This window comes from Myotis brandtii, unplaced genomic scaffold, assembly GCF_000412655.1.
Source record: "Myotis brandtii unplaced genomic scaffold, ASM41265v1 scaffold351, whole genome shotgun sequence".
In the NCBI taxonomy this organism is placed as follows: Eukaryota; Metazoa; Chordata; class Mammalia; order Chiroptera; family Vespertilionidae; genus Myotis; species Myotis brandtii.
In genome coordinates, this window is record NW_005363502.1 from 2,768,939 (window position 1) to 2,796,815 (window position 27,877).

General features: G+C 42.4%; 1 protein-coding gene across 5 annotated transcripts in view; it reads right to left on the minus strand.

Annotated features, from left to right (window-relative positions):
* FAM110B (family with sequence similarity 110, member B) overlaps positions 1-27,877 on the minus strand; it is a 105,409-nt gene that overhangs the window by 6,161 nt on the left and 71,371 nt on the right. The window lies entirely within an intron of this gene.

The following is a 27,877-nucleotide window of genomic DNA, read 5'->3' on the forward strand; positions in this document are numbered from 1 at the left end:
GAAATCAATAAAAATGTATTTTAAAAAAAATCCACGGGCATTAAAGTGCGAAATGGCCTGTTTTCTAATTCCATCGTATTAGGACCAGAAGTCCAAAATGTCCCGACTTGCCATCTGGCCCTGATGTTCAGGCAGGCTTTGGTACCATTTGGAACACTAACTAGCAATCATTACTCTCAACTCACAAGACTGAGAAATACCTATTTTGAACACAACCCCAGCTTCACCCATAGAAGTGAAAACTGGTCATTGCTCATGTGTGTTATGACAGAGGAAAGGTGGTATATTGTTTGAAAGAGGGTGTCTGACTAATTCAACTCTAAGTCAACTAACAGCTCAGTGTCTTGATCTTATCTGTGAATAGAAATGTGTTGAATCAGTGAACTTGAAATTGTGTTCAGATTAAACATTCTTGGAGGCAAAGTAACCAAAGAAGCAATTTCAAGAATTCTCAAAGAAGTGATTTTCCATTTTCCTAACATGTCTGATCACAAGACATTTACAATATGAATAAAATTGTCCCGTGCTGCCTTTTGATTTTGGCTAATAGTGTTTGTGCTTACTGACTTCAGTCTAAGAGTTCAGCTTGACTGGGGTCACTCTCATCCTTGTTTTTGTTTTTTCATTTAAAAGCAGAGAAACATCCTGGCCATTCAAGTAAAAATGCAGTTTCCCAGGACAATGTTAACTTGAATTCTTTACAAATGTAATAGAAATGCACTAAAAATATAAGAGCGCTTACTGAAGTATGGACTGTGTTCAATCAATTGACTAGTACTTATTAACTGAGCAATTATGTGTAAGTAACTCAAAAAGTTTTTTAGTACAAGATTCAAAATACATCTGATGACTATTCATTAAATAATGTTGATGAAAAATGTGGCAGGATTGCCACAAAAGACTTCCCGTAAACAACATCTCAGTAGTTAGATGAAAAAACAATGCTGAGGGGAAGAACTGGAGTTAAAGGCATGGGAGACAGGGCACCCATTATCAGAGCAGCTCTCGATGGAGTTCATGGTACATTCAAGACAGTTCAAGGGCACTGATGATGGCTGGCAGAGCGTGTTAGGGGGCATCAGTGAGAAACCTACTGAGGGTGAGGAAAGGGAAAGATGGACTTGGATTCTATGTTGAGTAATGGGAGGGCACTACAGGGGAATGAAGCACGGGCAATATCCTCCAGGCGGCACTGTGAATCAAACAAGTCTGGAGGGAAGAGTGGAGGGGGAGAAGTTCTTACCCCCCCGAGTTTTCACTGATGTCTCGTGGGCCAACAAAGATAGCAATGGGTACCGGGGACAACTTTGCTTCAGCTGAGTAGGATCAGAGCAGTCTTAAGCTCTTCGCACAGAGCTGTGTGAAGGGTAGTGGCCAAGTGTGCCTGCCCTCATCTCAAACAGGCTGTGCTTCCTGAAGTATGGACTGTGTTCAATCATTTGACTAGTACTTATTAACTGAGCAATTATATAAGTAACACAAAAAGTTTTTTAGTAGAAGATTTGAAATACATCTGATGACTATTCATTAAATAATGTTGATGAAAAATGTGGCAGGATTGCCACAAAAGACTTCCCGTAAACAACATCTCAGTAGTTAGATGAAAAAACAATGCTGAGGGGAAGAACTGGAGTTAAAGGCATGGGAGACAGGGCACCCATTATCAGAGCAGCTCTCGATGGAGTTCATGGTACATTCAAGACAGTTCAAGGGCACTGATGATGTCTGGCAGAGAGTGTTAGGGGGCATCAGTGAGAAACCTACTGAGGGTGAGGAAAGGGAAAGATGGACTTGGATTCTATGTTGAGTAATGGGAGGGCACTACAGGGGAATGAAGCACGGGCAATATCCTCCAGGCAGCACTGTGAATCGAACAGTAGAGGGAAGAGTGAGGGGGACAAGTTCTTACCCCCAGAGTTTTCACTGATGTCTCGTGGGCCAACAAAGATAGCAATGGGTACCGGGGGACAACTTCGCTTCAGCTGAGTAGGATCAGAGCAGCCTTAAGCTCTTTGCTCAGAGCTGTGTGAAGGGCAGTGGCCAAGTGTGCCTGCCCTCATCTCAAACAGGCTGAGGTTGGACTCAGGGCCCCCTGAAAGCTGAGGAACATGGAGACTGGCTGATGGCTCAGGCCTGAGAGGTTCAAAGGCAGAGTCTGCCATGGACTCTCCAAACACAGGATGCAGGCGAGGGGAAGCATTTCCATGAGTGTGGGGTGAGGATTTTCTGGGACCAAGCATGTACCTGGGGGAAGGTGGTCAGTGGTTATCTTAAAGGGAACTCTCACCAAAGATTTTCCCTTACCCCGAGGAAAAGGCTGTGAGCTTCCCCTAGCGGTGGGATGCGTGGTTGCCCCCAGGGAATCTGAAAGTTCCCCAAAAGAATCAGCCTAAGTGCCCATCAGCAGATGAATGGATTAAAAAACTTTGGCACATCTACACAATGGAATACTATGCTGCTGTAAAAAGGAAGGAACTCCTACCATTTGCAACAGCATGGATGGAGCTGGAGAGCATTATGCTAAGTGAAATAAGTCAGTCAGAGAAAGATAAATAGAGGGGACATTGGGGGGATAAGGACACATTTGTAATATCTTATTCAATAAAGTGAAAAAGAAAAAGAAGAAAAAAAAAGAAAGCTGTCTGAAGAATCCCCCATGCCCAGGGGACACTAGATTACAGGAGTCAGAGGTATGGAGAGGTATGCCATCTTTCCCTTAACAAGCTGCCCGCCCCTCACATTCGTACTCCCACGCGGGGCCCTGAGAGGTTAGAAATGACGCCTAATGCGTGGGAGAAGAGCTAGAGCAGGGAGAGCAGGGAAAGCTGGGGAAAAAAACAACAACTTTTATTAAGTTCCCTATCCCCTCCCCTCCTCCAGAGGTTTCCAAGCCAACACAGGCCTGAGCTGGGAGAGGGAGGAGGTCATTTAAACTGAAGAGGCTGGAGTTTTAATCATGATGTTGCACTGGGCTCTTTGCATGCCTGAAACTGATCTGAGGACTTTGAATAATTCACAACTAGCTGAAGAGGCTATGGGTTCTGTCTGAGATTTCAACCCAGGGTAGAAAGGAGAACTCAGCAGAGTGAATTCCTAGGGCACTGGAAAAAGAGGATACCCTGTTCTTCTTTATCCTAATGAATCCAGGCCAGACAATAAGGTGGGTCCCGTAGTATTCCCTTCAGGTTTCCTGTTTGTTTGCCTGTTGACTCAGTGCCCCTCCTCAGTTCAGAGCCAGGTCCCAGGGTCAAATGGGTTTCTCTGTGCCCGGCCACTTACAGCCCTGAGACCCTGAGCAAGCCACTCAAGCTGGGTGTACCCCAGTTTCCTCATTTATGGATGGTTGACCGCAATGGTCCCTACATTTCCTGGGGCTGATGTGAGAATTCCATGAGGTTCCACATGGCAAGTGCTCAGTGTGGGACTGGGCACCAGGTTTGCTCAGCAAATGGGAAGCTGTTATTAAATTTCGTCCCCGGTGTCCACTAGTTGGCACTGATAATCACCATCATTAGATTTCAAGCTTTACGGTAACTGAATGATCTTTTGTCCTAAAACGATTCCATTACTCTCAAGTGACAGTGTGTGCACTATTTCTGTCAAAGTGGGTTGACTGTGCAGTTTCTGTCTCAAAGGTCACTCACGTGACCCCATTTTTATTTGAGTTACAAAGAAAATATGTGGTTGCAAATTTCAAAGCTAACACTTATGTGAGTGTAACAGGCTACAGTAAATAATAAAGCCATTATTGGAAATGAAATCAAACCTAAAGTTGCTCGGAGAAAAACAGCAGGTCAAATCTCAGTCCATGATGGTGTCTCTAAAATCATTTAAGAAAACTTGTTTCACGTGCTTTGTAAGCAAACCCATTATTTAAAAAGGTTATGGTTTCTCTTAAAATGTCTTCTTTATCCTAATGAATCCAGGCCAGACAATAAGGTGGGTCCCGTAGTATTCCCTTCAGGTTTCCTGTTTGTTTGCCTGTTGACTCAGTGCCCCTCCTCAGTTCAGAGCCAGGTCCCAGGGTCAAATGGGTTTCTCTGTGCCCGGCCACTTACAGCCCTGAGACCCTGAGCAAGCCACTCAAGCTGGGTGTACCCCAGTTTCCTCATTTATGGATGGTTGACCGCAATGGTCCCTACATTTCCTGGGGCTGATGTGAGAATTCCATGAGGTTCCACATGGCAAGTGCTCAGTGTGGGACTGGGCACCAGGTTTGCTCAGCAAATGGGAAGCTGTTATTAAATTTCGTCCCCGGTGTCCACTAGTTGGCACTGATAATCACCATCATTAGATTTCAAGCTTTACGGTAACTGAATGATCTTTTGTCCTAAAACGATTCCATTACTCTCAAGTGACAGTGTGTGCACTATTTCTGTCAAAGTGGGTTGACTGTGCAGTTTCTGTCTCAAAGGTCACTCACGTGACCCCATTTTTATTTGAGTTACAAAGAAAATATGTGGTTGCAAATTTCAAAGCTAACACTTATGTGAGTGTAACAGGCTACAGTAAATAATAAAGCCATTATTGGAAATGAAATCAAACCTAAAGTTGCTCAGAGAAAAACAGCAGGTCAAATCTCAGTCCATGATAGTGTCTCTAAAATCATTTAAGAAAACTGGTTTCACGTGCTTTGTAAGTAAATCCATTATTTAAAAAGGTTATGGTTTCTCTTAAAATGTCTTCCTCCCCTTTAAGACACTCAAAATGAAGTAGAGAATCAGACCAAAAAAAAAAAATCATGCCCTAACTGGTTTGGAACAGTGGATAGAGCATCAGCCTGCGGACTCAGGGGTCCCAGGTTCGATTCCGGTCAAGGGCATGTACCTTGGTAGCGGGCACATCCCCAGTGGGGGGTGTGCAGGAGGCAGCTGATCGATGTTTCTCTCCCATCGATGTTTCTAACTCTCTATCCCTCTCCCTTCCTCTCTGTAAAAAAACAATAAAATATATTTTTAAAAAATCACGCTCTGGTTGAACACCTTCCCTTGGCCGAAGGTAAAGAAAGTGTTGCTATGAGAGGGCTGACTTGAATGAATGTGAGGGAGCCCTACCTTTTACCTGAGATTACAAACATGGATGCTGTGCACAGCCAGTGCCCAAATCGTTTGGAAAGGGAATGATTTGCTTGATGAAAAGAACTAAAAGTAATTAAAGAGCAGGGCCACTAGAATTCGTAATGAAAATCCAATAGGACTGCTCGCCTTACCCAAACAAACATAAAGCGACCCCACTTGGGGCCACGTCTGTCCTCTCCCAGAGGGAGCTTTACACGGCTAAGTTCAGTAGTGAGAACGTGTGAGGCCACGGCCAAACTTTAAATCACCATGGAGTTCAAGAGACCATCGTCTTTGTCATAAGCCAATACACTTAAATCACAGGTTTTAGAAGACTCACTAGTTACCTGAATCGAAGTGTTAGCTGGTTCCCCCAGTTAGAGGGACCGGGAGCACCTTCCCGGTGGCAGTAATTACATCGCAAGGAACTCAAGGATTATGAACTCTAGAAGCAATTCATGGAGTTTATGGAAACGTGTGCTGGGAGCTCACACTCACCACCCATCCATACTCACAGTTACCCCTTTAGGAAGTGGTCTGATCCACCTTACATAAGTAAGAGGGTAAGTACTTGTGAGTGGCACCCGCATAGCCCTGCCCAGAACCCGGGGCTGTGCAGATCTGGAGACCCTGCGTCCAGTTCTCCCAGCAACACCGATTTTGAGCATCTGCACTTTGCATATTGCTTTCTCCTTTAACTGTGTGAATGTATACTCTACGGCAACTGCCTAGAACATACAATAAAAAAGGTTAGGATGGCAATAGAGACAGAACATTTAGTTCTGCAAATATTTTTAACTTCTAGTGGACAGCCTTGGGGCAAAGAATAAGATATGCTCTAAAATAAATATTAAAGTAAAAGTGTGAAATACTTAAACTTGACAAGAAGGAAAAGTAAAGAGCATTGTTTTGGAGAATGAACCATGTTCATTGTGAATACAGTAGGTAAATTGCTATATAAATTGTTTACAAATTACCTGTTAATATGACCATTTCTTATTAAGCATATATGATGCCCCCAGAACCATACTAATGCATTTCAGAGGTTTTTAAATTCAATCCCACCAAGCAGCAGGTATTATTATCTAAACTTTGCAGGTGAGGAAATTGATGTCCAAAGACACTAAGAAAGTTGTCTAAGATATTCAGCTCCTGTGCTATGGGCTGCACACTCCGGTCTGCACAAGTATATCTTGGCTTACCTCACCATGTCCCATTATTCCTTCAACTCTTAATGAGATTTGTATAATGTATTTTTAAATGCTTTATATTTAAATATTATGGCTCAGGAATTCACACTAATTATATTTTAGTTCCTAAAATCTACTCTTTTGCCCATTGACTGCTTAGTTCCAGGTTCTCCCATAAGGAAGAGGAGGAAATCATTTAGCTTGTTACAGCAAATAACCATGCTCCTTGCTAACAGCGTCAATGCACAGGCATTCAAGGAAGATGCTTACAAATTGTGTTCTATTAATTCAGCTTTCTTTCTTGATACTACTGGCTGCAGATGTACCAAAGTTAGCTGAACTTTGACGAAAATAATGATTATTAAAAAGAGCAATAAGACAATGTAAGACTGTGGTTTCAATCTGTCTTACTCCACAGGGCATTTGGAGAGCAGGGAATCACATGATTTTTAATTGCTCTATGTACTAAGCCCCCAGCCATGCACATCACAGACCCGCACAAACATGTGCATGGAGTTAACTAAAATGCTAAGCACTCAGAAGACCCAGCACATCATTTTATATTGTGAAGGCTTGATAAAGATGCCAGAAAACAAGCTTTGAATTTGAAATGGCACTGCAAGTGCCTCCTGTTGATCGGAGAGCATGGTGTAAACGCATGCACAGAAACCGCTTATTCTCAACTTGATGAACATATCGGCACTGAATTGTACTCAGAACACAAATCTGGTGCAAAGAGAAATCAATACAAGGTAGAATTTTAAAGCAGAACCAGTAGGTTCACTAGAAAAAAATAAATACTGTTGGTCTCATTTGCCAGGAACACCTGGAATTATTTTCCATCTCTTGAATACCTCTTAGCACATCAATTGTTAGAACGATTAGTTCTTTGCCTCAAGTGTGCTCAGAAAAGACAAACAGTCTTTTTTCATTTTTCAGGACTCAGACTGAATGGTGGGGCAAATAATAAGTTTCAAAATAAGACACGGAGTTGACAGACACCTATGTCTCCAGCACGTATTTTAATCTTTCACACTTAACCCATCTGACATGAATCATTTTCAAGCTGAGGGCGGTACAGGTAAGGCTTTGCCACAATTTGCACCTGAAAAACTATTTTTGGGTCCAAGTGACAAGGAGCTGGGAATGACTCATAAGTGCACTCTGCCTTGCCTGTGAGCTCGCTGAAACTTAAAGCAGCAGGCGGCGTGTCCAGCTGTGTCTGGAGGCAGGCACAGGGTTAGGAGGGACAGGGAGACACTGGTGATCGAGGGAGGCATCCGGGTCTCCATTCACAGGTCCTCTCCATTCTCTGCCTCCATCTTCTGCTCCCTGCCCTGGAACCCCTGCCCTCCTGGGCCAGACCTTGACCAGAGTCTTCGGAGCTGGAGAAACTCTCAATCGCACTGGGAAGCTTTTTCTGATTTCTCGGTTGATGTCCACTCCTCCTTCCTGGCCTTCCTCCTTGGCACTTCTCTTGTGGTCTTTATTATAAGAGCGGTGGTGATCCCTGCCCCCTCCTGGCTCTCTTCCGCCCCGGCCCAGCAGCTGATGCTGGTGGACAGAAGAGTTCAGAATCTCTTGTAGGAACCCTCGTCTGACATCTGTCCAGTTCAGGATGTGTCTTTGCTCAGCTTAAAAGAATAAAAAGTTAAAACTACCAAAAGGCTTTGCTTACTTCCCCACCTTCTTACTCTTGCTGCCCAAACAAACTAAGCTAGCTCACCTCATAGGCCTCTAAGGGTTCTGACCACTGGAGATCCACAGTAAAAAAGCAATCTGATAAATGCTTGGAATGAAAAACTACAGACATTGCTAGATGGACACAACAAGTCTTTCATTGGATCTGCACCCTCTGCCCGCAGTATCCATCTAGTACAATGTACTTTTCTACTCTGTTCCTTGATGCTTTCACTTTAAAATGATACTATCTGCTCATCTTGATTCATGTTTAAGCTTCTTATTCCTGTTTACTAAAGATAATGACTCATCCAAGTGAAAAAAGGGACTTAGCTTTTAGAAATAGTTCCCCCCTTCAGTCTTGAGTATTTCTTCTGTTTGTTTAAAATGACTCATCCAAAGTGAAAAAAGGGACTTAGCTTTTAGAAATAGTTTCCCCCCTTCAGTCTTGAGTATTTCTTCTGTTTGTTTAGTGAGAAATGGCATTTTTCCTAATTTTTTTAACATAAAAGAGAATAATTTTGCTTGTGGCAAAAGATGGTTGTTGATATTTTGTGCTTTGTGATCTCTCAAGATTCTGCGCACAATCCTGTGGGTCTGAGAAATGCAGCAGCACCGGTTACCGTGTGCCTTCCCCTGCCAGACCTCATGCCAGACGGGACGGGCACCTTGTATCCATCAGCCTCGCCGACAGGTATCATTTATCCCACTTAGCAGAGGGGGAAACTAGGGCTCGAAAGGTTTAAGAGACTTCCCTGCAGCTAGTGAGTGGAAAGAGCTTGCTGTCAACCTCAGGCCTGTCTGCCTCCCAAAGCTGTGCCCTTAGACTGCTGCTACCGCCATGGACATCTCCGTGGCTGGGAAGGGGGGCCGATGTGGACATGAGCCAGAAAGGAAGGGAGGAAAAAACACCCACTCGTGCCCTCCTCACCACCTCTCGCCCATAGGATGCCAGGTCCCCAGGCTGCTTTCATAACAAAACCTCCTTCCTGCTGCCAGGGCAGAACCTGTGTGCCCTGCTGGGAGAAACTGTATTAGCAGTACGTGCTGTGCCAGAGGATAAAACGGTGAGGAGGAGTAAGAGGCAGGAAGATGTTCTGAAAACTCTGTGAGAAGCAGGCATTCATGAAACATAAAATAATAGGCCCCATAAATCCAGCTTGTGGCGGTGACAATGAAAGCTCTTTGTTTGGTAAGATTCTCTAAGGGGCTATCCACATTTGACGACACCTTCCTTCGTGAAAAATAGTTATGCTAATGTCTTCCTAAGGAAATGAGACTACAGAAAAATAACAACCCAGTCATCACCCGATTCTATAAAAATCAGACTGTCTTGAAGAAGCCTGAGCCCACCTCTGGGCTTGCCTACAGAGGGGCACAAATCCTTCCGACCATGAAGACCCCCTGAATGTGACACAGACAACTTCCTACAATCCCCACCCTCAAGGGAAGGGACCCCTATCGGGACACGCTTAAACATGTTTATACAGACATAGGATCTCGATGCAGGAAGCGCCACTAGTGTTTACTGAGCATCTACTATGTCCTAGGCAGTGACCAAAATGAACTATATGTGGAGCTCACATATATGGCAATGAATAAGTTAAATAAAAAAAAAATGTCTAGTATGATAAGTACAGGTGCTAAAAGGAAAAGGCGAGCAAGGGTTTAGAATGGTGGACTTTATTGTTGACTCAAAAAGAAGAGTTTTGGTAAAGTGATTGGCAGGGTTCAGGACAGAATGAGAAGACACTGGAGATGGTGCTGACGGCTTATTTCAGGAGGTTTAAGATGTGGTGATAGCTGGAGGGGTGAGCAGGATCAAGAGAGAGCTTTTTTTTTTTAAAGATAGAAGAAATCGCAATATATGTGTATGTTGTTAAGAATAATACAGTAGAAAGAGAAAAATGCATATGATGCAGGAAAGACTTCATACTAATAGGAATAAAAACAAGAATTAAAAGCTTGAACACAGTGGTAAATAATGGCTTCTGGTGTCAGAAGATTGTGTCGGCCTTTTCATGACTGTCTTGTGACAGCGGAAGAGGCCGTTGTAGATGATACCAGCTCTACAGGAAGGTCAAGGGAGAGTGCTGCTGTGAGTCAAGGGGACAGAGAGCATCTGGCTGATGCTGAAACATGAAAAGAAAAACAGTGATGTGACCCTGGCCAGAGTGGCTCAGTTGGCTGGGCATCATCCAGTGCACCAAAAGGTTGCGGTTTGATGGTTTGATTCCTGGTCAGGGCACATGCTCGGGTTGCCAGCTCCACCCCCAGAGGGAGGGGGGGGTTGTCATGCAAGAGACAATGCTTCTCACACATTGATCTCTCTCTCTCTCCCTCTCCTTTCCCCTCTCTCTCTAAAAATCAATTTTAAAAAATCTTAAAAGAAAGAAAAGGAATGATGTTGTTGTGGGAATGTGTACTAGACCCAGTGAATCAGTAATTACCTTCTAGTAGATTCTAAACTGTCATTGAGGCAAAACCTAACAGTGACGGGAGGCAGCAACTCTCCATTTCCTTCTTCTTCTGCCAGCAGCAAATCATCTGATGAATTTTAAGTTTATCTCCCACAAGTCTGAGGAAGAATGTATTGCTTCTGTGAATTTAAAGTTTACCAACAGGGAAGCAGAGACCCTAGGGAAAAACAGCCAAGAATTTGTAGAGTATATAATAGCTCAGGAAGGGAATTCAATCATTTGACAAGTAGCAGTCAAGTGCCTCCCATGTGCCGGGCACTGCTGTGGGCACTGGAGATAGGGATGTGAATGAAACAGACCACGTGACATTCACAACATGCCATCCAGTAGACAGCAGGTTCCGAGGGACGGTGGTGAGATTCTGTGGCTGGATTCTAAGGAACAAAGGCGAGGAGCACCCAAGTAGGAAGTGGGAGGATACTCACTCACAGTCTTTTCAATGGAGAGACAGAGGGCAAGGTGTCTGAGAGAAACAGATTATAGAGGACCTAGTGGGGTAAGTTAACAACGTGGAAAGGAGAGAGATAGGTCCCAGAGACCCTGGAGGAGAGACCATAAGGAAGGGACTAGTGTGGCTGCAGCCTCCAGGTTGTGGGCTCAGACAGTCCGATTCCCCACCCTGGCTTGTTCCACCTTTTACTACTTGAAGGTCTCTCTGACCTTCAGGTTCCTTACCTGTGCCGTGAGAATGACACTGGGACCTATCTTAGCACAGGGGACCATACATATTAGCCACTGTTCCTTCCGATGAGCTGGCAAAAGTACTATTGCAGACTGACTTAAGGAAGAATTTTTGAACAATTGAAAGTGTCCCTATTGGAATTAACCCCTTTGTCAGGAGTGAGCTTTTTATCACAGGAAGGGCTTGTGTAGACACAGGCTTACCATCTGTCCAAGAAATGTTAGAGGGGATTCCTATAATGGGTGGGAGGGTGTGGCAGATAAATGTCAAGTTTCTTTCCAAAAAGTTCTGTGTATCTTTGGAACTTTTCTCGCTGCCCAGGTTTAAAGCAAGAAGAAAGGAACACGAGGACAGAGAAGACATGAAGATAGAATGTGAAGACAGGAGAGTTGAAGATAAATTGTAATAAGTTATTACGCACAGAAAGCATAGGATATTATAAGAAAGTGGCAAGAAGGTTTTTGATAAGTGGATCAAGTCTCCCAAGAAATAGACAGCAGAGAGGAAGGCATAAGCATAGTGGGCGAGATGGATGTGAAAGAGAAAGGAAGAGAGAGCAGGAAACCTCCTCAGTGAGGACCACAGACACCCAGCTGTACGCAGGTAGGCTGCCCACCTTCCTTCCCGCACTGCTCCAGCAGTCCCGGGTCTGTGCCACGGTTGATCCCTTACATTCTTTTTGCCCTGAAATTCTTGTGCTTCTCATACAGCATGTTTCTATGTATAGAATGTGTAGAGTTCTTCAAGCAACGCACAGACTCTTAAACTGTCCAACGAGTTTAAGGGCTGACTCAGGAAATCATCACCCAGAAGCCATTCATCGATCTACAGGGCAACAAAGGGTGGTTGATACCTGGAGGTCAGAGGCAGCTGGATGGTTAATACAGTCAAAGTGTTAAGTGTTATATCTGTATACGTGTCAGCCTTTTTTGAGATCATGTCATCTCTAATTCTTTTTAAAAAATATATTTTTATTGATTTCAGAGAGGAAGGGAAACGGAAAAAGAGATAGAAACTTCCATGATGAGAGAAAATCATTGATTGGCTGCCTCCTGCACACCCCCCACTGGGGATCGAGCCCACAACCTGGGATGTGCTCTTGAGCAGAATTGAACCCGGGACCCTTCAGTCCACAGGCTGACACTCTATCCACTGAGCCCAACCGGCTAAGGCCCCATTTCTTTAGGAAACATTTGGCCAACAACTGCAGTGCAGTAATAGTTATTAACCTGCAGTCAGGACCTCATATGCTCACGACAGAAGGCTGCTGGCTCCAAACGGAGAGATGTTGCCAGAAGCCACTTTGGATGCAATGCCTGCATCTCCAAATGAACGTTTTGATTCATGTAATTTCCTCCTCCATTAGCTTAGAGGGACTCTAATTCTTCTGTGACATTCTTTTTTCTTTATTGATTTCTAGAGGGAAGAGATTGGATTTTTCTCTTTTGTTTAATAGCTTTAAAGATAGACAGAGGCTTTTAAACCTTCATCTGTTTTACTTACTAAGGCACCCCAGGATCACTCCAATCGTTTCTAAAACTCAAGGAGGTTAGAGCCTTCCTGTGTTTACAAGAATAGCTAGAAAAACATTTCAATAAATGAAGCCAATATATATATGAAGACTAAATTACCCCTTTTATCAAGCCACAATTGACCATTAAAATAAAATTTATCTTAAGGAGACACTGGAAAAAAAAAAGAAGCTATATTTAAAAAGCTATTGTCCCCCTCAGAAAACATTTCAGTAATCCACTGCTAGCCTTTGGACAAAGAACTACTCAGTATTCAACTTCTCATTTTTCAATGCCAGCTTTTTCAAACATTATGATAAACACTCTAAAGTGACCTACTTCTCCTGACACCTAAGAAAAGTGATGTGTCATTGCAAACCCATTCCTCCCACTTGCAGGGAGGAGAGAATACTTCCAGAGTCATCCTTCTCTGACAGATGGGAAAGGCTCTTTTAAATGAAAATTCCAAAAAAAAGAAAGAAATTCTGACAAGTATCTATCACATGTAGCCTCACAGCTGGACAATTTAGTATCACCTATGGATTCAGCTCGCTCCCTGGGATTGGAAGGTTCTGGTAGTCTGGGAATACTCAAATCAAAGCTTTGCAGGGAACTAGGTAGTGAAGTGATATAAGGATTGCAGTGATTTTTCAAAAAGCAGCATTATCTGAGGGAGGACGTGGTGTGAGTCCCCGCTGAAACTAATGAAGATACCAAGACCTCAGAGGGGCGGGAACACTGAATGCATGCAGGGCTCAAGGTGGTCTATGTTTGCTTCCTGCTTCCCTATCTCCTAGCTCTGTGATGTTGGGCAGGTAAATTCCCCAATGTGCTTCCAGTTTCCCACGTGTTAAATGGGAATAATAACAGCACTTTCCTCGCAGGATGGTGTGACGCTTACATGTCACTGGATGGAAGGCACTGGGCATGGGGTCTGGCATACAGAGGCAGCACTACATTTTTACAGTAAAAGGGTTTTCTCTCGTCAAAAGTACTGAAAGTGCCGGGTATTGTTGGAAAATCATTCCCCCGGTCAATTCATCATTCTCAAAGCACATGGAAATTCTAGATGTTCTTGTGAAAAAGAAATTCATCAAAAACAGAACTGGATCTATAAAATTCTTTCTTGGGTTTTGAGAGACATTTCATTAAATTTGGGGAGAGCTGCCATCTTTGCTAGGTTGAGTTTTCCAGAGCATTGATTTCTCCATTTAATTTAAAGTCTGATTTTTTTCATCAAAGTTTTATAGTTTTCAGCATACAAGTCCTATATGTTTTGTTAGCTTTACCCTTAGTTATTTTATTTTTTGAGCCATTGTAAATAGCATTATTTTTATAAGGTTGGTTTCCATGTGCTCATTGCTAGTATATAGAAACATAATACCTTTTTATGTTGACCTCACCTCCTATCCTACAACCTTATTGAATCATTTTTTTAGTTTTAGGGTTGTGTCTTTTTTTTTTAAGATCCCTTAGTATTTTCCAATTAGACAAGCATGTCAGACAAGATAGACAACAAAGAAAAAGTAGGTATGAGCAAAGTGGGGAAAAAATAGAAAGGAAAGAAGACTGATTATCAGTAAAACTTCCCATCAGTTATATGTAAACACTAGATTATTTTTTAAATTTAATGGAAAGGCAAAGGAACTATAATAGCTAAAACAATTTTGAAAAAGAAGAATAAAGTGTGAGGAATCGCTCTGCTCAATTTCAAGACTTATTAGATGGCTATAATGATCAAGACTGTGTGGTACTATGGAGGGATAGACATATAGATCAATGGAACAGAGTAGAGAATCCAAATATAGATCCACACAGGTACAGTTACTTTATTTTGACAAAGGTACAAAAGCAATTCATTGGAGAGAGAATAGTTTTTCAGCCAATAGTGCTGGAGCAATTGAAAATCGATATGTAAAAATATAAAACGCATACCTATGCAAAAGTTAACTCAGGGTCATAGACTGACTTGTAAAATGTTCTGGTACTATATAATTTTTATGAGAAAATGTGGGAGAAAAATCTTTGGGAGCTGGGGCTTGATGAAAGGTTCTTAGATATGCTATCAAAAGCATCATTCAGAAAAGAAAAATATTGATAAATGTGACTTATCAAAAAGTAAACACTTTTGCTCTGTGAAAGACCCTGTTGCAAGGATGAAGACACAAGCTATAGACTGGGAGAAAATATCTGCAAAACACATACCTGACAAAGGACTCATACCTAGAATATATAATTCTCAAAATGCAACTTTAAAAGACCAAGTGATCCAGATAGGAAATGGGTAAAAGCAACTAGAAACAGCCAAAATGTCCCTTAATAGGTGAATGGTTAAGTAGACTGTGGTATATCCATACCATGGAATGCTACTCAGCAATAAAAAGAAACTATTGAAACATGCATCAAGATACATACTATATGATTCCAGTTATATGATATTCTCAAATTATACAATTTTAGAGATGGCAAACAGATAAATAGTTGTCAAGGGTTAGAGATGGCTGTGTATATGTGTACAAACAGGGGTAGGGAAAGGGAGATCTTTGTATTTTGGAATAATGTCTTGATTGTGGTGGTGGTTACATGAACCTCTACCTCGTGTGATGAAATGACAAAACTATACTCACACACTGTACCAATGTCAATTTCCTGGCTTTGATCCTGGGTTATATAAGACATAACCATTGTGGGTGGGGGAGATACTGAGTGATGGTACACAGTTTCTCTCTGCTATTTCTCTAAATTCCAATGAATTTTTAATTTCAAAAAGAAAAAAAAAGCCTGGGGGAGAATAACATCTGCTACCCAAATAAATGAACATTCATGACTTACAAAATAACACAGGAGCTCATTACAATAGCAATGAACATGTTTGTGGAGGAATGGGCTTTAACATTTTTCCTATCTTACTATTGAGAAAACAATCTAAAACTCAAACTTTAGCCTCAAAATGAGAAATGGAACTATGTTTCCTAAACTGCTCCAAAATTCTAAAATGAAATTTTATTTTGAAAAAAGAAAGTTTTCCCCTTATTATGGTTCAGAATATGGCCTGGATTGGAATGTTATTTAAATAGTGCTGAAGACAATATGGCACTATCAAATGAACTTTCTTCTTCACGACTATGAAGATATCAAGCTGAGAGTCTATGAGATGAGATTAGAAACACAAGAAATTTAATTCATTCATAGTGTTATTTGAAATTGTTTCTCAAAAATATTTTTCATGTATAAATTCCATACAATTCATACAGAACAATTCCAAACTTCAATGATTTACTTACTCCAAAATGAAGTGCTTTAAACTTAATTTGATAAAAGATGTTAAAAATCACCATTACAGAAAAAGGATTTGGGGCAGAACTGACTTCTTGGTCTCCCAACTTTAAAAAATTGGACCATTTTTCTTTTTAAATTCCCCAGTTTCCCTGTAATCTACTTAGAACAAGATTCAGAAATAGCATATTTGACATTTCCTAAGTCTTGCTCATAATTCTATATTTTAGATGACCATACTAATAGAGATGTGCATAAAGTATTGGGAAAAATTTAAAAACACAAACTTTGTAAATTTAAGTCCTATTTAATTATGGAACTCTTTTCTATAATTCGTGATAAAAAGGGGGGTTTTCCTATCCTCTGGGACATTTCTTAAAACAATCCCAGGCCAGTTCAGGATACATCCTTCTGGTCCCAAGGGTGTAGGCTATTACTGCCTTTCCAGGACTTAAAAAAGGATAAGCGAAAGATAATAAAAAGGTCTAATGAGAAAAGTTACATGTGCAGTGTGATATGAAATCCTAACCTCTATTTAGCCTATTATCTCTGTTGGACTTTGAGGATGAAATTTTTCTGCTAGACAGGGCAACCCCAAGATGAATCCATCAGAGCTTTTCTCAGCAATGGTCCACTATGTCTTGCTATCAGGAAGCTGAAGATCTCAGTCAGATCTTACAGTCAGAAGGACCCATCTAGTCCAATTCATTTTACTGTGGGGTGACTGAGTATCCTAATTAATTCAATACTAAAGGTTCTGCCAGTATATGTGGTCTCTAATCTGTCTGCAGAATAAGACCAATCCTAATTATTAGACCTACTGGCCATGAAGATGTCACTCGGGATGGTCTTTCCTTTTAAGGCTGAATGATCCCTACTTCCATTATCACTTTTTCTAGTCGACATTTTTACTAATTAACCAGGCACACCCCCACCTGCATAAGAGCTTGAAACAGATAAGAGCCAACAGATAAGAGATGCAAAAGAGAACATAGAATTAAAAAGGCCTTTTTTTTCTGTATGGATATCATATCTTCCTCATTTGTAAAGAATCAGCAAAACACATTTTCTATATAAATAGAACAAAATTGAATCCCTGTCACAAACACTGTTAATTAACTTAGAAATCTGCTTTTATTCTGTCTTCCAAATACAGTCTGTATAGGAGGAAACTGTATCTCAGAATCAACAATCAGGACAGTGACAAAAACGTCTGGCAACTGAAGAGTTCTTTCTCAAGGAATCCACATAAAGCGCAAGTCACGTTAATCAAATAACTTATAATTACTAACAGCGTATACAATCTTTACCATATCATGCTCACATTTAGCACTTTCTAAATTATGCACAATGGTTTCCAGAGTGGAAGCTTCCTATGGAGAATGTTAGCTAATGATGCTGACTGTTATAAGTGGAAAATAAGTGAAATACATAAAGAAGGTAAAAAAAGAAAAAAAATCCCAAATGTTACTTTTCATTCAGAATGGTAGCACAACTCCTTTTATCTCCTTTCAGTCTCAAAAGCCTTTTAAAATGAGAATAAAATCATAAAAAAGGCAAGAAAAGCACAAGAGAGACACAAAGCGGACAGATGAGCAGTGACGGCCCTGAGGGGACAGCTGTGGGAGTTAGACTCTAGGAGTTCTGCTGGAAGATCCCAGGAAAACGCTGGTGGGTTTTGCCTCACCTGAAGGAGGCAGGGCCCGGGAGCAGGACAGACCCAGAGAAGCGGGGTAGAAACCAAGCTGAAAATATCCAGCCTGTGAAACTCCAAAGCACTGGTAGGCCCGAGACCCACACCTTATCACCCCTCCTCTGCCAGCACCCACAGGATTCCCGGGTCGGCCGGGATGGCTGAAAGCAGGGCTGAGTTAAAACGATGGTGCCATGCCCTGGTCGGGTAGCTCAGTTGGTTAGAGTGTCTTGAGATATGCCGAGGTTATGGGTTTGATGTCCAGTCATGGCACATGAAACAACCAATGAATTCATAAATAAGTGGAACAACAAATCAATGTCTCTCTCTCTCTCTCTCTCTCCTTTCTCTCTTAAGTCAATAAAGAAAAATTAACAAATAATGAAGGTGCCAAGCAGTGGGGTCTTCTGCTCCTTCCTCTGCAGAGCTCTCACTACACCAGTATCAGGAGGTAGGACACGTCCCACAAGGAATTTTTCTCCCTCTGAAGAAACTGATCAGCCTTGGTTAGGTCACGGGTGGAGGAACAGGGAGGGGAATGGGGAGAAGGGGCCCTAGTGAAGTTTAGGGGCTCCAGTTTGCAGAAAGTTGGCTCAGCTATGATTGTACAAAGTGCACACCCATCAACAACTCCCACCTTTACTCACAGAGGCCCCTGTCTGATTCTCAGGAACTCTTTCTTTTTTAAAAAAAATGTTTTTACTGATTTAAGAGAGAGGGAGAGAGAGACAGAAACATCAATGATGAGAGAGAATCATTGATCAGCTGCCTCCTACATGTCCCCTACCGCGGATCAAGCTGGCAACCAGGGCATGTGCCCTGACCAGGAATTGAACTGTGACCTCCTGGTTCATAGCTCAACCACTGAGCCACACCAGCCAGCCCTCAAGAAGTCTTTCAAGTGTCAATAAGCAGCCATACCTCTAACACGAAAGCCAGAGACGCAGATCACCCAACAGAAAAAAAGGAACCTGGAGGAACATGGAATATTCAAAGGACATTTGAAGAAAACTTCAAAAGGCCTAGGAAATTATTAAAAGAAATAAATGAAGCCATTGTAGCCCTGAAATGCTCTTTTTGAAAAAGGCAAAATAAGCATTCGAAATTAACTACTTAACCAAAATAAAGATTCCACTGAAGGATCTGAAGGAAAATAGGAAACTGCCTAAAAAGTAGAGCAAAAACCCCAAAATTAGAAAAACAGAAAAGAAATGATAAAAATGAGAGTATCCTGGGACCCAAGAAGGTTCAATATTTAAGTAATAAATATTCCAGGCAAAGAGAACAGAATATGAAGGGGGGTTATTTAAAAAGAAATATGTTAAAAAGTCAGTCAAGTGGAGGTATACAGGCATCTAGAGCCAGAAATAGCAGCCCAAAGAATAAAGAAACAAATGAAAAAACTCCACACTAAGTCATGTCCCTGTTAACTTTCAGAACATCAGGTTAAAGAGAGGATCTTTAAAAGCTTCGAGAGGAAAACAGGACATAGGCAGGAACCAGGATGGCATTGTTCTTTTTAAAAGCAGCACTAGAGTCCAAAAAACTTATGGTGCAATGTCTTCAAAACTGGGGGAAAATAGATTTTTAACCTACAGTGTTATGCCCGGGCGATCCTTCCTCAAACACCAGGATGGAATAAAGAAACCTTTCAGACATGCGGGCATTTAAAAATATACTTCCCAGGCATGTAGGTGGCTTACAGAGGATGTGTTTCGTAAGGTGGAAGAATAAAGCTAGAAAGAAAAGATACAGGAATCCAAGGAAAGAGATCCCCGACCCAAACCCAGGTGTGGTCAAGGGCGATTCCAGGGTTCTGGTGACCGGAAGTCCCAGCCCAGCAGCTGCTGAGCAGTTTAGAGAGCAACTGGCCCAGAGATGGCCCTGGGGATAAAGAGCTGCGGGAAGCAGGCATGGAGGAGTATTTGTGAAGAATTACCAGAGGCACACGGCAGAAATGATGGGCCATTTGGGGGAAATGGACTCTGGGTATGTTAGAAAATAAGGCCAAAGACAAAAAGAGGCCTTGAATACCTCTATGACAACAGGAAAATTTTCTACAAGAGAGGAGCTGTGCTTGTAGTATGTGGAATGTGTAGCTATATTATATTATCCACAATAAAATCAACTTAAAAAATAAAGTAGTTATAAAGATTCTAAACTTTATATAATTTTTGCTGCTTGGCACATTCCCTGGGCTATTCAGGGAGAAAACAATACAACATGAGTTTAACACATAGCTATATCATATCTGCATATAGGACAAAGTAAACTTTTTAATTCAGAATGTTACATACAGGGCATTCTCAGGTGGTTATTTGGAATCTGGGCACCTCCTACTGACTAAAATTCAAATAACTTTCCCTTAGTTTTGGTGAACTCTCCCAGACTCTCAGACCCACATCGGGATTAACCGAAGGCTTTATTATGCTGTCCTGTCAGGAAGAGGATTTAAGCTGCACCCAGTGGGGTGTGCATATGGACTACAGAGATCAGTGACTGTCTACCTTGTTTGGCCTCTGCTCAGATGTCACTTCCACAGACCAGCAGCCAGATCGCCTCTGGACTCCCATCATGCCCCATGCTATCACAATGTTTTATTTTTCTGCATGAACTTGCCATGAACTGAAACCTTATTCATTCATTATCTGTCTCCTGCACCACAATACAAGCTCCATGAAGACACCATGGTGTCCGTTACTCACCTTTTATCTCCAGGACCATTAATATTCCAATGACTGAGTGAACAAAGGGTAAGTGGAAAGGAGAGGGATGTGTCTGACTTGCCTCCAAAGCAGTGCCCATTGAGCATGCCCTACACTTCTCACGGCGGGCACGCCCCATCGCGAACCTTCAGACTCCACCCCATGTGGCTCTTGTCTGGATGGGCAAGGCATGGGTCTGTTGAACAGCTGCCTCAGCTGCTTCTGATTCTGGTCACTCCCCCAGGGTTTTAAATAACCATCCCCTAAGCTTAGAGCCCAGTTACTTCCATTCTTGTTTGCTCACCTTGGATATTTCATGGATCCCAGAGTCGTGTACTTACTATATTGCTAGATTCTCTATAACTCAACTTTTGGATAGACAAGTCAAAACCTCAACAATGTGGGTTGGTATCCCTCCCTTTGAGTTCTCAAGCACTTATTCTTATCTACAGCAAAGGGGCGGCCACTTCTGGGATGGGGTCCAGCAGTACGTAAGGGCATATTCTGACACAACAATAAATGAGAGAAAGAAGTCCACCTGTTGAAATACCAGCGATCTTCCTGAGGTGCCCTGTCTGAATTTCTTTGAGTAGAGAATGGGTATCTGTGCAGTTATTCTTATTTCTACATTCTCCATCATGTTTCACTATTCAACAATTTACACGATAATTCAGACAAGAAAAGCTAGATCAGAAAGATCAAAAGGGAGGCACCCAAGGGTACAAACTTCCAGTTATAGAATATATAAGTCATGAGGATGCAATGTGTACATGTTGACCATAGTTAATCCGGTATTACATATTAAAAAGTTGCTGAGAGATCTTAAAGCTTCCATCACAAGAAAAAAATTTTTTTAACTATGTGTGATAATGTTAACTGGACTTAGAATGGTCATCATTTTGTAGTATATACAAATATCAAATCATTATGTTGTACACCTGAAAACTAATATAATGTTACATGTCAATGATAACTTAATAAAAAAGGGAAGCATCCAGAAAAATTGACCCATGAAGATTTCCTAAAGCAATCTCAATAAGAAAGCAGCATATTATGCACAGGGTATCTTTTTTTAAAATATATTTTTATTTATTTCAGCGAGGAAGGGAGAGGGAGAGAGAGAAACATCAATGATGAGAGAGAATTATTGGTTGGCTGATTCCTGCATGCCCCCTACTGGGGATCAAGCCTGCAACCCGGGCATGTGCCCTTGACCAGAATTGAACCCAGGACCCTTCAGTCTGCAGGCCGATGCTCTATCTATCCATTGAGCAAAAACGCTAGGGCTACACAGGGTATCTTAAATAATGATAAAATATTTATGTGCAAATGCAGTGTGGTTATTTTCTTTATATATGCTCAGGGCATGTGCCTTTCCTCAGTCCTCATTCTATTAGAAACCACATACCCTTGTGGAAGTTGTCCTTGGAGTCACAGAGTCAAGGACACAAGTCTGGGAGACAGGATGTTTTGGCCACTTGTTCAGTGACAGTACAAAAGTTGACTCAAAGTATGAACTTGGACATCAGAATGACCTTGGCTTAACCTTGGGCTCCATTGTTTACTGGCTGCATGTCCCAAAGTAGGTTATTTACCCTCAGCTGAGTCTTGGCTTTCTTGACAATAGAAAGATGCATAACCTGCCTTACCAGATGGGTGCAGACTTAAAACCAGACTTAAAACAAAGCACTAGGCATCATGCCAGGCCCAGAGAGCACCTACAGGCTGCACCATCACAGCCATCACCTCCTCTCCTTTGGTACAGGTCAGCCTGAGAAGCAGTGTGGTCCTGAAGAATGTCTGCCCTCAGGCCAGGAGGGTGGGTACTACAAGATGACTGCAAGGACCCATGAACAAAAGTAAGGAATATATTGCAACCAACTTCTCAAAACCTTGCAATGAGAAGCAAGCTATTTGGAGCGTTAGATCTTCTTTCACAGTGAGAAATTTCTATGCCCCTATTTTCTCCAAATTCAAATGAAGAGAAAACAAATTAAGAGAAGGGAGAGCGTGCACACTGACTTGCTTCAGCAATGCTGCCTATTTTTGCTCGCTCCATCTTGAGTTCCAGAGCAGCCTTCCTGAGGTACAGGGCATGTGGATGGGCACGTATCAGACTGTGTTTTCTGGCTACTAAAAACATACCGTGATCCCACTTGTTCAGATAAATCATGAATACTATTAATTCAGAATGTTCAAAGTAATATATAGGAATACTGTCTGTAGGCAATGTTGAAATGAGAATCTAAAAATGAGACTGGACGGCTAGAAGCACAAATACGGTTGGAGAGGTTTTACAATTTGTCATTGTTACTGTTGTTTTTTGTTTCAGAGAAGCGAAGAGACAGTTTCCCCCAGGCTGTACCAAACTAACGTCTGAAGTTATATCCGTGGGGAAAAAAAAGAAAAAAAAAAGAGGTACTTTTCAACCCATACTTTTAATGTTCAAAGAGGAACTTTTGGAGTTTTTAATATGTAAGTGGCCTGGAAGGTGTCCACACAGAAGGTTCTGCAGAACCTGCTGTTCTGCAGTTGACAATCTGAGTGTGCTGAATAAAAAGCATACGCCTTAGTGCAGCCTTTCCAGAAACATCTCGGTTCCTTATGCCATGGTTGTGCCACCCCAACCCCTGCATCATGAGGAGTCTCTGTTTAGAAGTAACGGCCTGTGATAAAGCTCCCCACTAAGCTAGCCACTTGGCTGAACTGCCCTCCACCAATCTGCCAAGAATGCGCCCTGACATGCCCTTTGGTTCCCCCAAATCCGGCACAAAAAGACTCAATATCAGGATGGGAAGAGTTTAAAATCTGAAAGCCCTGGACTGTGTGGCTAGTTTCCCCTCTTAAAGTCAGTAGCTCTCTAGAGTTTTTTGGCCTTTTCGGCTCGACTCATGCTTCTTGGCTGTATCTGCCTGCAGAGCCCTTACCAGAGGGACCAGCATTTCCAGGACAGAACGCTCTCATTCGTCAAATGTGTGGAAAATGATGTCACAGGACGAGGTTGAGGGAGAGGGGAGGAAAGAGAAAAATAATGCACTGCATTAAGCCCCTTGGGATAATGGAAATGGCATTGTTACCAATAAACAGATAGATGACAACTAGATAAACTTTTTAAAAACTTCATGACATTTGCCCAGCCAGTGTGGTTCTGTGGTTTAGTGTCAACTTATGAACCAGGAGGTCATGGTTCAATTCTCAGTCAGGGCATATTCCAGGGGGTTTCAGGCTCAATCCCCAGTAGGGGGTGTGCAGGAGGCAGCTGATCAACAATTCTCATCATTGATGCTTCTATCTCTCCCTCTCCCTTCCTCTCTGAAATCAATAAAAATATATTTTAAAAAACTCCAAAAATAATTAATGCCATTTGTACACATTAGATATATCTTTTTCATAGCTAAGAATCTTATTCTAGAATTCTAATACAGTACTCATATTTTGGAGGCCAAGGTATTTCATAGCATTACATAATTTTTTATTAAAAAGAGATATTTTGACTTAAATTTTACAAATGTTGTCCTGTATTTAATCTCTTTTTTGTTTTCTAACAAAAACGGGGAACCTAAGTCTCTATTAAGTTCAATGTAGATTAAATCAGGAAATTCCAGAAAATGCCTTGAGTTATAAAGACAGACTATGCTTATTAATGTATATATTCATTAGGTCTGTACTACATAATAATTATTATAGCAAGAAATCCTAGATGGTGCTTACTATGTGACAGGTCTATTCTAAGGTGTTTTACAAATATTAACATATTAACTCCTACACTAACTCTCTTAAGTAGGGGCTATTCCTCTCCTGTATCTTACAAATGAAGAAACTAAGGCCCCGAGATAGTAAGACAGCCAATAATTTGCCACGAGAATGCTGGCTCTACCTGAGCTAGAAAGAGGTGGAGCTAGAATTCGAACAAGGCAATGTGGCTCCAAGCTAGAGGCCTCTGCTGGTCACTGTTTGGCCAATGAAGAAAACGAGTTGCTTGGGGGTGAAGGGCGCCCCCATGGCCACCCCGGCTTTGGCATGGTCTGTGGCTCTGTGCTCAGACAGAAACACTGAGGCCTCTGCACTTTCCCCTTCCTTCGTTTTCTCTGGCTCTTCCCCTGAGTGTTAGTTCATGGATCGTTGAACTGGGGAGTAAACTTGAACAAACTACTCTTTGTTCCCATATCCGTGTCCAGCTGCCACCGAGAAAGAATCACAGAATCATGTCAAGTCTTCCCGTGGAGCTCAGTGTGCCTTCTGCTTTATTAGGCTCAGAGAAACCGCTTCACTTAGATGCCCTAATTGGTTTACCTACGATCGATTTTTCTTTTTCCTGCTTAAGGGATTCTGGACAGAACTGCATAAAAATGCGATACAATAAACCTGCCACAAAAGCAGCTCTTTGCTCTAAGCCATCCCATGGGGTCCTGAGACATGTACTTTCCGGCCTTCTCACTGCTTTTCTCTAGGTCTTGAGGGAGCTGCTCGGATTAGAATCCTGGAGGCGATCCCCAAATGCTGTGTGCATCATGTTAAGGAGAAGCTTGAAGTGGTTTGGGGTTAGCAAACCGTTCCTGATCCTCTACGATCTGTTATATCCTCCCATTGCTGGAATCCAGAATTACAAGCCTGAAGTGGAATAAAATCTGGACAAGTGTGACAAGTGAGGTAATTTACATGCTTGTCTTTTCCTAAGAAGCTAAATGTTCATTCATTCATGTTATCTGGTTTATTATCATGACACATCCAAATGTCAGTGTCCGGTAGGAAGAGAACTCCCAAATCTTGAAAACAGGCTAAATTACTCCACTCCTGAGTTACTGAACTATTAAAGTATTAAGGAACATATCTGGTCTGGCTTTTAGGGTTGGCATTTTGTATATTCAATAGATAGGTGAGCTCTTCCTCCATTCAGAATGGTTCTGTCTGTCAAGCAGGAGGGGCTTCACTGGAATGTCTGAACCAAGTTTTGAAAGAGGCGAGGGAGTGATCATAAAGATGATGGACAAAGACAAGTGCAGAGGGCAGCAGGCACACATGTGGCCGGCATGGGCGGAAGGAGGCGGGCAAGGTAACAGCATACCGGGTGCGTGCTGTGGGCCACTCTAAGGACCATGGCCAACTCCACGTCGAACGGGCACCACGGTGGCATTTTGAGCCCAGGAGTGAGGGCATGGACTCATGAGTTAGAGGGGCCTCTCTGGGTGCTCTGCTGAGAAGAGGTAGCAAGGGACCAGGATGGAAGCAAGGATCAGTTAACAGGCTACTGCAATGATCCCAGGGGTTTGTCCACTGATTACAGTAGTGGGGTGGTGAGAACTGGGCATTTTCTGGACAAATATTCAAAGTGGAGCCAGCAAGATTAACATGCATTTATTTATTTACTGTCTGTCTTCCATACTAGCGTTAAATTCCACTGGAGCAATGTTGGCCTGTTTTTTGTTTTTTTTTGTGTGTGTGTTGTGCTTTTTCTCTGCTGCTCCAGAGCCTAGAGCAGTACCTGGCACATGCAAGTCTACAAATATCTGTTGAATACGTAAAGGAACCTGCCAAAGTTCAAAGCCCTAGCCAGTGGCTAAGTCAGGATTCCAATCCAGGCCTTTCTCACTTTCAAATCCCAGTTTATAACCATTGCAATTCTGCTTCTAACATTACTATTTTCAAAAATAAAAATCCCCCCCCCCCCGCCCCGGCCCTCTAAGTTATACTGCGTAATGTGTTTCTCAACGTCTGAATGAAGCGCCTGCATCATTGTCAATCTGCGAACAGCACTGACATCGGGAAGATAAAGGTCAGAGACGGGGAAATTCCCAAGGAACTCCTACACAAAACCTGAGTCGAGCTGAGCTCTGGCTTCAGTCTGTGTGCATACAGAATGTATCGTCTAGTAAAGATGCCATATGAATAACATGCCGCAGTTACACAAAGTGCACGCAAGGGGAATTCCTTTTTGTAGTTCTAAAGAACATGGAAAATGAGCCGGGAAAGAGGTCTTTAAGAAACTCGATGGGGGTGGTGCACAATGGAGTATTTCGGAAAATAGTGTTAGTCCAGATGAGTCACAGATTCTGAGGAAGGTGGATTTCCCAGCATTTACAGTGATCCAACTACTAACTGGAACAACCACCACCAACGTCCCAACAGAGAGGAACAGGTAACCCCAGAGCCCCGGCTCTCCAGGTCCAGTGCCCACTGAGACTGGCTCTCAGGCTGCCTTTAATCAGAGGACTGCACAGCATGAAGTCTGGAGAGGCACCTGCTGGGCTTACCAGCCATGGGCAAACTACGGCCCTCGGGCCAGATCCGACTCGTTTGAAATGAATAAAACTAAAAAAAAAAAATACCGTACCCTTTTATGTAATGATGTTTACTTTGAATTTATATTAGTTCACACAAACACTCCATCCATGCTTTTGTTCCGGCCCTCCGGTCCAGTTTAAGAACCCATGTGGCCCTCGAGTCAAAAAGTTTGCCCACCCCTGACATAGACCCTCTAACTCCCGATCTCAGTTCCTTTTAACTAGCATGAATACTCAAGACAACGTTTAAGACACGGACTTCCGTTTTTAAATATACTTCTGCCAGAACTATGTATTCAATGCATCTCTAATTTCAAACACTGCCCAATGCAATATTTCACTCAGTCCAAGAAGAGTAATACTTACTGAGCACCTATTATGTGCCATGCCCTGAGCTGTAAGCGAAGAAAGCATGGGCAGCCCCATTTTCATGGTGCAGTAAGTCTAGTGAATTATGTCAGGGACAAAGTGAGGCATAGTGCACACAACTGAGATACTGTATCACGTCTCCCATCCTAGAAGTGGATCTTTATCAAAGGCTGCAGAGTCTGTGAAAGGGACTTTTCGCCAGTACCTCTTTCTGAGTGTTACACACTCAAAGTCCTGAGAATTCATGGAACTATGGATTCTGGTATCATCAGTGGAATAAACAATTACTCACTGTACATCTATGGGACTCCCAAGGAACTGCAGCTGTGGCTTCCAGGAATAATGTTCTGAGACTAACACAAGCCCTTCTCCTTGAAAGGGGACCATGATGGCCAGGCTCTATCAGGACTTCTGATTCCGTCTCCTGTCACAGCCATCATCTGGGAGTAGAATCTCCCTGTGCAAATATTAGCCTTGAGTCGTCAGCGAGTATGTCCCTTCTGAAGGGACAGGGCATGCTCATGGAAGCCCCAGAGGGCAGGCTCGAGCAAACTTGTTAAGTGTGCAGATGACATTAACAGCAGGGCCAAGAGTGAGTTACTTTAAAACACAGACACCACAATAAAGGGACAGGAGGATGTGAGGGAGCATGGACCTTTTCAAAAATGATGGGGAAGCCACTGACACTCTCCTCTGACATTTATCTTCTTTGTTTGCTAAGTTGTAGCCAAGGCATGAAGCAAAGCAGTGTGCAGATATGGATGTCAATGAAATGCCATGAAGATCCGTGCCCGGAGGCCCTTCTTTATGAATGAATCACTCCTAGAGATTTGTTCCCTTCTTTTGTGGGAATCTTTAAATGATCCCTTAAAACCATAAAGCCAGATGATAGAGCCTATGGATACGTTCTAGGGAACACACTGCTAGAAACTGCTCCCGGGTTTAATGGGAAC